Source organism: Gigantopelta aegis, unplaced genomic scaffold (genome assembly GCF_016097555.1).
Source record: "Gigantopelta aegis isolate Gae_Host unplaced genomic scaffold, Gae_host_genome ctg5015_pilon_pilon, whole genome shotgun sequence".
Lineage (NCBI taxonomy): Eukaryota > Metazoa > Mollusca > Gastropoda > Neomphalida > Peltospiridae > Gigantopelta > Gigantopelta aegis.
Genome location: NW_024534169.1, coordinates 15,669 through 26,586, shown reverse-complemented (window position 1 = coordinate 26,586; position 10,918 = coordinate 15,669). Strand labels below are relative to the sequence as shown.

The following is a 10,918-nucleotide window of genomic DNA, read 5'->3' as shown; positions in this document are numbered from 1 at the left end:
AACATTTACCTAGAAAGAGACAATGCGTTGGAATTGTGGTTTTTGCATTTGTAAATTGAGGACTTCATGGACTAATAGTGTTTATTTCATCCTCTAAAATAGTTAGAACTAACGCGGTCTTTGGAAAAAGTGAACATAAAAAATTAAATTATTTATAGCTTGTGTATTAACTAAAAACTAATTTCTTTGCTTAAGGACCAAGACCTAATAATTAAATTTTAAACCTATAACAATAAGAAATTTAATGTAATACTTAAAACCATGGACATGAAGTAGATACATCTCTAATGGTAATCTTGATGTACATAAAACATAAGCAAAATGCAAATCAAAGTGCACAGCGTGGGTAAGTATGAAAGCAACAAACCAACATACATAATTAGGAACAAATTAGAGAGATCATTATCATCCTGCTTCAATTAATAAACAATAGTTAATACTCGATCTGATCTGAGCTGCCAACGTAGTTTGAGATTTTTAAAAAAACTACATACAAATATTAAGTTTAGTACATGAATCACTTTATATAACTACCTAGTATCCATAATATGATTTATAATATTTAGGGAATTCATCAGGTGGCAATTATGATAGTTATCAGATAACTGATGGGTAGCTTGGAATTAATAATAACGACTTAATGGGGCGGGCTAGTATCATTTTAATTTTGCTAACGGGTAACAACATGGTTTTGTACCAAACATTTAGACTAAATCATATAAGTACACAAACAAAAACAAAAATTATAATATTTCAAGGATGAAGAGTTTTCGATTTAACGCTGTGTGAAAACTAAAGAATTTAAGTTAATGTTAAACAACTCTAATCAGTTCGAATCATGTATGACCAATTTAAAAAATTGTACATGACTGACTTAAATATTTCTTTATACTAAACCGTATGTATTTTTAAATGAAAGAGTAACAATATATGCTCTTAATTCAATAGTTATTGCAATCTTAATATAGTAAAAATACACCTTCCAGTGTATTCAAACAGTGCTGAAAGTTACAAAACACAAATTGGGGTCCTTTTCTCCTTCTTTTCATACAAATCACTATATATAACCTATAACATTAACTCCCAGGAGTAATCCAGGGAAGCTGAGAGCAATATTGTAAAACTATTGTCTGATCTCCAGCGAAAACATTGCTTTAGTGAGTTCAACTTCCTTCAGAATGGTGGGATTACGAGGAAATACAAGCTAATGGAGTGTGGTTTGGTTGAGAGAGAGAGGAAAGAGAGATAAAGAGAGATGAGCACATGTATCAAAATTTACAGGTAGTATTATGTATTGTTGTAAAACTCTTTGGTCCTGCATAATTGAAACTGAAAGGTGTTTGATGTTGGTTTAGCGGTGGAGTTCTAATTAAGTTCAAAAAAAAATATGCAAACGAATTAAAGTAAGTTCTGTTTCCAGTGATCATACCTCATCTAAATATTTCCAGTGCTGTTAGTTTTGAATTTTTCCTGCCATCAGTTAGAGCCTATAATTACCCGCTGTATTCCAGAAAAAAAGGTTTACGCCCCTAGAATAAATATATAAGAGTACAGATGTAATGGTGTCCGACCATGAGGGTCGAAACCTAAACAGACTATGGGTTAAGACACAGTCAGTGTATGTACAGTTGTTTTCCAATATATTAAACAAATGTTAATAATTGAGTCCAGGTTTATAAGGTAAGATATTCATTAATTATATTCCATATGATATTTGTTATAATTCTATTGTAACAGGAAGTAAAATGTAATTTTGACCAGCAGGCAATGAATTTAATGTACTTTTAATTTGCCCGTTGTACTTCAAAGTCTGTCTTCTATGGCATTCTATAGTGGTTAATTCTACAAAATACATTCATTAGTACCACCTTATCTATACCTATTATTTATATCATTGGTGTGTTAGTGCATGCATGTTATACCTGTCCCTAGTGAGCACTGGCCTTGGTGGAAGACCATTAATGTTGAGAAGATTATAAAGTGATTCTTTGAGGCTTTGATTAAATGTGTATACAGTCCAATTGCTTGACAGGTTTTTTAACCTCAGAACATAAATATAACCGATTGGTGTTCCCAACCCAACCTAAACATTTCCAGGAGCATATGATTGATGTGTGTAAACAATAGATACACCATGTTGTATACAACATTACATATAACTTTATGTAGATTGGTAATAGTCCGTTATAATCAAACCCTTTGTTTTTAATTATTAAAACATAAAAATTTTAAACACAGTATATTTACTATATTAACAGACTCGTGGTTTTTCCGTATACACCACTTAATTGAAGTAGGCGGGTCATACGCAGGAGACCAGCATGTACTGGTCTCCAGCGCTAGCAGGAATCGAAGTCGGCGATTACTGAAGGAAAGGAATAGAATATAACTTCAGGCAATTCTTGCATTACTTATGTATCATGTTCCTGATTAATAACTACCGCAAGAGCAACAAAATGTCGCTAATGAGCTGTCAAAAAACAAAATGCGCAACCAAACCTTCATAATTTGGTCAATGGCTCCATTAGCAACGTCTAGATACGACGTGCCAAGAAAGGGGTTTTGGTCATTGACGCATTGTATCCACTAGAGAGAAATAATATAATACCCATCTTCAGTGTTGTTTTAATTGAGTCTTTTACATTACTACTGAAAATCACTATAAAAACGACCTACTGATCCCTAGGCCATCTCCGTCCACGCTAATAACGTCAGCTAATGAGCGCATTGGTCAATCCTTCCTTTATATCGCACCCACATGTGACGTCATAATTCCTAATGTGGCTTACAAGTTTTCATATTCATACCTATATGATTTAATAGACCTGAGCATGCGTATATACACGCTGATTACAGCTTACATTATTCATTAGATATATAATTATTAAAATCAAATAATAGAATGTATTTTATTAGTCTCAATGAGTCAATGAATTTCTCATTTAACTTGCCAAGCAGCCATCTAAAATAGGCCACCTGAGAAAAGAGAATCGCAAAAAACTTACAAAAACACATAACCACAAAAAAAACACAAAAACATATATTTAAATAAATTCAGTAAAACATCAAGGGGTACTATTTAGTACTTACCAGGTATGGATGAAGCTGAGGAGGGACTCTACACCTTTAAACCTGTTTGGATTTGTCTTCCATCTCATGTAACATACCCCCATTAACAGCTTTCAAAGTAAAGTGGTATGTACATAAACTCATAATACCAGTTTGGTAGAGGGATGTAGTTAGGAAAACATACAGAAAAGGAAATTTGTATTTATAATTACACCTTTAGAATCGTTTGATACCTAAATAAAGAAGAAAAAAAAAAACAAAAAACATTCCCTGGCATTCTTGCCAAGAAATAGCAATAAATTTCCATTAGGTGTACAAACTTAATTGGTTGACCACTCTTCTCCTACTAAGCCTATTTCAGCGCTATTCATAATCCATATGTTCACGCTATCACATAACTGGGATCATTTTTAAACAAATACCATGTACCCTACATAAGGGCATTAAATTAAAAATTAAGATAAAAGGGAAACTAAATATACAAATTGTGAACACAAACAATAACTATAGATTGTAGTAACAAAACAATCATTTTTAGTGAAATGGTGCCGAAACAGCTGAATTACTGATGATGCCTTTGGCCAAATATCGGATTGTGATCCAACAATAAGAATAAAAAATCTACCGTCAATTAATAATGATCCCCGAAAAATCTCTGTAGAAAAATAAAGTTTTAGCTGACTAAGAAGACTAGGACAAAACCGCGCCATGCAATATCAATCCTCCTTTCCCAATCCAGTAGTAAAAACAATATAACATATCCTCCCCAACAATATAAATTCTAATCCACCACACCTAATAAAGACGAATATTTAGTGAGAGAGGAAACTTAAAAGAGAAAAATTAAACCTGTTCAATTATGAACAAGAAGGATCATTGGGAAACATATAACCCAATGTACAGCCAAACCAACATCCAGCAGCATTAGCTCCCGCCATAGTTCCATGGAGTAAGAAGGTCTTGCCTTGAGCCTCTGTATAAAAATCATGTACAATGTCTTCTTACACATGAAGGGATGTCTAACTTTAACTTTGTAGAGAAATCCTTCTAGCATTCGATCCTAAGGATGTTAAATCTTTGATCTGGCCCCGGTATAGGTGGCCTAATACTACAGTCGAACCAGCCAGTCTATTTAGTAAAAGATTACCAGTAGGCTTCATTTTATCTTTGTCTGTAGTGTCTATAAAATATTTAGTTTTTAAATTTAATTTTATTATAAGTGACATCACTTACTGATCCAATAATATAATATACAGTCCAGTCCAAGTTCCTTGGCAACTACAGCAGTAGCATCGTGCATGATTAAGATTGTATACCACCAACAGTAATGATGAGTAATCACAGCTTGATTATAGTTCAGTAAAGTAGAATTCTAGTTTTTTCGTACTACAGGCATACAGTGAAGATAACTGTGTGGTTTCTATTTATTAACTTTATAGTAACGTTATTACCACTGAGTGTCGCCCAAGTCAGGTCATCTCTTTAATATTACAGCCTCAAACTCTTCTGGTAGCTCCTGGTAAAGACATGGATGGTAGGATTAGGTATGTAGGTAGGTGGGGGGGGGGGGGGGGGGGCTATAAGGGGATAAGTGCTGGTTCAGAAGAAGATCGTTTTCTAACTATTATACCTTTATTCTGGACTTTGTATTTTGGTAGTCCCGTAGCCCAGTCTAGGTTGAGAAAAAAAGTGTGTACACGGTCAGTGCTACTACAATATGCCATTTTAAGACAATTAACAGACACTTACAATGGGTTAGCCTATGAATGTGGTGGCGTTTCGCCCAATATGCCTGCATTTTAATTAGAAATATTTGATGCTTTTTGTATAATACTCCACCCAGAAGAGTTGTGTGTGTTATTAAGAGTTTTCTACTTAGAGAAAACTGCTTTAGTAGCTCCTATAATATTTGAAGACTGAATACAGTCAAAGTACCATGCACTAACATCTGGCCCCGAGGCACCCCTAAATAGCACCAAGAGCACCAGACTCTGCAGGTCATGTTTAAAAGGGATGGGTCTTTCTCTTTTATTGTTCCTAACTTGTGAGTTCTCACAAGTTTTTTTATTACTACATATACTGTTTTAATTTTTATCATACAATGAATGATGAGTGACAATTGATTTAGTTCTCCAGCAGCTTTTACACATTCTATTGATCAGAAATAAAATCAAATATTGAATGTATTTTATTAGTCTCAGGAGTTAATGATATGGTATCTCATCTAACTTTGCCAGTAGAAGACCAAAAGAACAGACCACCTAGTGGTGAACCACATAGGATTTATCATAAATGATATTGTAACACTAAATACAGGAACCTGTATTTACTACTAAATTATGATAATAATAATTATCTCAGGTTAATTTGCTGACTTACAGTATGGATGAAGAGGATTCTACGACTTGTAAAACTGTCTGGATTGTATTCATCTATGGTAAATACCCAATAAACACTTATTGTAAACGTGGTATTAGATAATACCAGTTTGAGTAGGGACTGCAGTTAGGAAAACCTACAGAAAAAGAAACATTTGGAATAAAATTTAAGGATAAATATGACTAATATTCACCTAAGTTCTCAGACTAATTCTTGCATATCATACAATGTTGCATAAGTTAACACTTTTAATGGTTGCCATCTTCTCCTTTTTAATACACCATTTTTCGTATCTCAGAAATCATATGTTCACAGACACAATAATGACGCTGCCCACTTCTAGAGAAAAGGAAAAGGGATGACATTACCTACATACTTGTGTTCTTACACTATAAAAATTGTATTAGTGGTAATAAAGAACAGGAATTAAAATAATTCTACCTCAACTTAGATCCAGTGAGATACCAGCATGAGATGACCCGACAAGCTGTTCTCCTGTGGGTTAGTCAGTAACAATGGGGATTAAGTCCTAAGCACTGTTCTAATACCCCCTAAATCATGTGTAAACTCATTAGTAGAACCAGTTAGATAAAATAAAAATTAAAGACCTGGTCTATTATTTCTGGAAAAAATTCAATGTAGCAGTCCACAAACAATAGCGTCAGCAGAGTTAGCTCCACCTAAAATTCCATGGAAGGGGGAGGAGGGAGACTTTTTACCTGGAGTTCTGGGGGGAAAATGTGATAATAAATGTCTAATGTACCTTTATAATGAAGCTAAGCTTACATTAACTTTGCTTATGATATCCGAACAATCTGTTGAGACCCCTGTTAAAGGGATCTGCTGAAAAGTCTGACCCAATACCTAATGTTGACCCTGCCATTCTACTCAACAAAAGATTTCCAGTAGGCTTCATTTTCTCTTTAGCTATAGTGATCTATGAATGATATCATTTTTATGAGTAACACTGTGCCATTGGTACTGGTGTTCAGTCTGATAAATCTAATATGAATTGTTACCTTGGTGTACAACTTATACATGCATTGAACATTATAATATACTTACTAATCCGTATAACCGTAAAATGACAGTCTAGTCCAAGTTCCTTGGCAACTAAAGCAGTAGCTCGTGCATGATTAATATGATTGTATACCACCACCAGTAATGATAGTATCACAGCCTTGATCTATAGCTTCAGTAAATATGAATTCTAGTTTACGTACCTACAGGAATACAGTGAAGATAACTGTGCTGTTTCTATTTATTAACTTTATAGTAACCTTATTACCACTGAGTGCAGCTCCAGTCAGGTCATCTCTTTAATATAGCGCTCAAACTCTTTGGTAGTCCTGGTAAAGACCATGGATGGATAGGAGTAGTAGTTGAGCTAACTATAAGAAGTAGCTTTAGAAGAGGAAGACTCTTTTCCTAACTATTACACCTTTATTCTTGACTTTGGTATTTGGCTAGTCCCGTAGCCCAGTCTGAGTTGTGTACAGCTCAGCACTACCATATGCCATTTTAATGACAATTAACAGACACTTACAATTGGGTTAGCCTATGAATGTGTGTGGCGTTTCGCCCAATTATGCCTGCATTTTAATTAGAAATATTGATGCTTTTGTATAATACTCCAACCAGAAGATGTGTGTTTATTAAGAGTTTTCTACTTAGAGAAAACTGCTTTAGTAGCTCCTATAAATTTTGAAGAATGAATACAGTCAAAGTACCACTGCACTAACACCTGGCCCAAGGCACCCCTAAAAGCACCAAGGACACACCAGACTTATCAGGTAAAATTTGTCTTTCTCTTTATTGTTTCCTAACTTGTACTTCTCACAAGTTGGTTTTATTACTACATATACTGTTTTAATATTTTTTATCATAAATTAATGATGAGATTTAGTTCTCCAGAGCCATACACATTCTATTGATCAGAAATAAAACAAATATTGAATGTATTTTATTAGTCTCAGGAGTTTGATATGAGTATCTCATCTAACGTGCCAGTAGCAAGACCAAACAGACCACCTAGTGTGAACACAATGATTGATCATAAATGATATTGTAACACTAAATATAGAACCTGTATTTACTGCTAAATTATGATAATAATAATTATCTCAGGTTTAATTTTGATGACTTACCAGTATGGATGAAGAGGATTCTACGACCTTTAAAACTGTCTGGATTTGTCTTCATCTCATGTAACATACCAATAATAGCTTTCATTGTGTATGTGGTATCTAATATAATACCAGTTTGAGTAGAGACTGTGGTTAGAAAAACCTATAGAAACAAGATAACATTAACAATCAATATGAATGATTTTCACCTAAATCTTCTTCATGATACTTTCCTTGCATATCAACAATGTTCATTAAGTTACACTTTTTCAATGGTTGACCATCTTCTCCTTTTAATCCTATTTCTGCATCAGCTATCTCAGAATCCATATGTTCACAGATCACATTGACTGGGACCTTAAGAGAAACCAGCATGCCATGAACCCCTACATAATTGTTTTCTTATATAAAATTGTTATTAGTGGTAATTAAGAAACAGGATTAAAATAATTCTACCTCAATTTAGATCCAGTGAGATAATTGGCTATAGCTAGACTACAAGCTGTTCCTCCTGTGCCAATAGTAGTAACAATATCATCAAAATTTTCTAATGCCCCCTAAAAATGTTTATGAGAAGGATACTTAAAAGAGAAAAATTAAACCTGTTCTATTATTCTTTGAAAAATTCAATGTAGCCCCAAAACCCAGCAGCATTAGCTCCGCCTAGTTCCATGGAGTAGGAGTTTTTACCTTGAGTTTCTGCAATTGTGATAATAGTGTCTAATGTACCTTTATATGAAGCTAAGCTTACATTAACTTTGCTGTGATATCCAACAATCTGTTGAGACCCTGGTAAGGGATCTCTGAAAAGTCTGACCCAATACCTATTGTTTTGACCCTGCCATTCTACTCAACAAAAGATTTCCAGTACGCTTCATTTTCTCTTTAGCTGTAGTGATCTATGGAATGATATCATTTTTATGAGTAACACTGTGCCATTGGTACTGGTGTTCAGTCTGATAAATCTAATATGAACATTTACCTTGGTGTACAACTTATAAATGCATTTAAACATTACAATATATATACTTACTGATCTATATAACAATAAATGACAGTCCAGTCCAAGTTTCTTTGGCAACTACAGCAGTTAGCTCGTGCATTATTAGATTGTATACCACCACCAGTAATGATAGTATCACAACCTTGATCTATAGCTTCAGCAAAATATGAATTCTAGTTTACGTACCTACTGGAATACAGTGTAGATAACTGTTGCTTTTTCTATTTATTAACTTTATAGTAACCTTATTACCACTGAGTGCAGCTCCAGTCAGGTCATCTCTTTTAATATACAGCTCAAACTCTTCTGGTAGTCCTGGTAAAGACCATGGATGGATAGGAGTAGGTAGTTGAGCTAACTATAAGAAGTAGCTTTAGAAGAAGACTCTTTTCTAACTATTATACCTTTATTCTTGACTTGGTATTTTGGCTATCCCGTAGCCCAGTCTGGAGGTGTGTACAACTCAGCACTACAATATGCCATTTTAATGACAATTAACAGACACTTACAATTGGGTTAGCCTATGAATGTGTGTGGCGTTTTCGCCCAATTATGCCTGCATTTTAATTAGAATATTGATGCTTTTGTATAATACTCCAAACCAGAAGATGTGTGTTTTATTAAGAGTTTCGGCTTAGAGAAAAACTGCTTTAGTAGCTCCTATAAATTTTGAAGAATGAATACAGTTAAAGTACCACTGCACTAACATCTGGCCCCAAGGCACCCCTAAAAGCACCAAGGACACCAGACTTATCAGGTTAAATTTGTCTTTCTCTTTATTGTTTCCTAACTTGTAGTTCTCACAAGTTAGTTTTATTACTACATATACTGTTTTAATAATTTTTATCATAAATGAATGATGAGTGACAATTGATTTAGTTCTCCAGCAGCCATTACAATTCTATTGATCAGAAATAAAATCAAATATTGAATGTATTTTTATTAGTCTCAGGAGTTTGATATGAGTATCTCATCTAACTTGCCAGTAGCAAGACCAAACAGACCACCTAAGTGTGAACACAATGATTGATCATAAATGATATTGTAACACTAAATATAGAACCTGTATTTACTGCTAAATTATGATAATAATAAATATCTCAGGTTTAATTTTGATGACTTACCAGTATGGATGAAGAGAATTCTACGACCTTTAAAACTGTCTGGATTTGTCTTCATCTCATGTAACATACCAATAACAGCATTTAATGTAAACGGGTATCTAATATAATACCAGTTTTGAGTAGAGACTGCAGTTAGGAAACCTACAGAAACAAGAAAAACATTAACAAAAAAATATGAATGATTTTCACCTAAATCTTCTTCATGATACTTTCCTTGCATATCAACAATGTTCATTAAGTTAACACTTTTCAATGGTTGACCATCTTCTCCTTTTAATCCTACATCAGATATCTCAGAATCCATATGTTCACAGATCACATTGACTGGGACCTTAAGAGAAAATGCCATGAACCCTACATAATTGTTTTCTTATATAAAATTGTTATTAGTGGTAATTAAAGAACAGAATTAAAATAATTCTACCTCAATTTAGATCCAGTGAGATAATTGGCTATAGCTAGACCACAAGCAGATCCTCCTGTGGCTATAGTAGTAACAATGTCATCAAAATTCTCTAATACTCCCTAAATCATAAACATTTATTTAATCTGTGTGTTTGTGAATATAAAATTAACCTGTTCTTATATATTTTCTTTGAAAAATTCAATGTAGCCCCAACATCCAGCAGCATTAGCTCCACCTATTTCCATGGAGTAGGGCATTTTACCGTGAGCTCTGCAATCATGATAACAATGTCTAAGGTATCTTTATAAAGAAACTTATGCTTACTTTAACTTTGCCGAGATATTTAAAAATTCTGTTGAGAACTGGGTAAAGGGATCTGTTGACAAGTTTAACCCAACACCTATTGTTGACCCTGCCATTCTACTCAACAAAAGATTTCCAGTAGGCTTCACTTTCTCTTTATCTGTAGTGGTCTATAGAATGATATCATTTTTATGAGTAACACTGTGTCAGTGGTACTGGTGTTCAGTCTGATAAATCTAATATGAACATTTACCTTGGTGTACAACTTATACATGCATTGAACATTACAATATACTTACTGATCTATATAACAATAAATGACAGTCCAGTCCAAGTTCCTTGGCAACTACAGCAGTAGCTCGTGCATGATTAGATTGTATCAGTCCACCAGTAATGATAGTATCACAGCCTTGATCTATAGCTTCAGCAAATATGAATTCTAGTTTACGTACCTACAGGAATACAGTGTAGATAACTGTGCTGTTCCTGTTTATTAACTTTATAATAA

The 10,918-nt window shown here is 33.9% G+C and overlaps 1 pseudogene; it reads right to left on the bottom strand.

The window, feature by feature from the left end:
• Positions 1 to 8,184: 8,184 nt before the first annotated feature.
• LOC121366212 lies at positions 8,185 to 10,050 on the bottom strand (annotated as a pseudogene).
• Between the last annotated feature and the right edge of the window lie 868 nt (positions 10,051 to 10,918).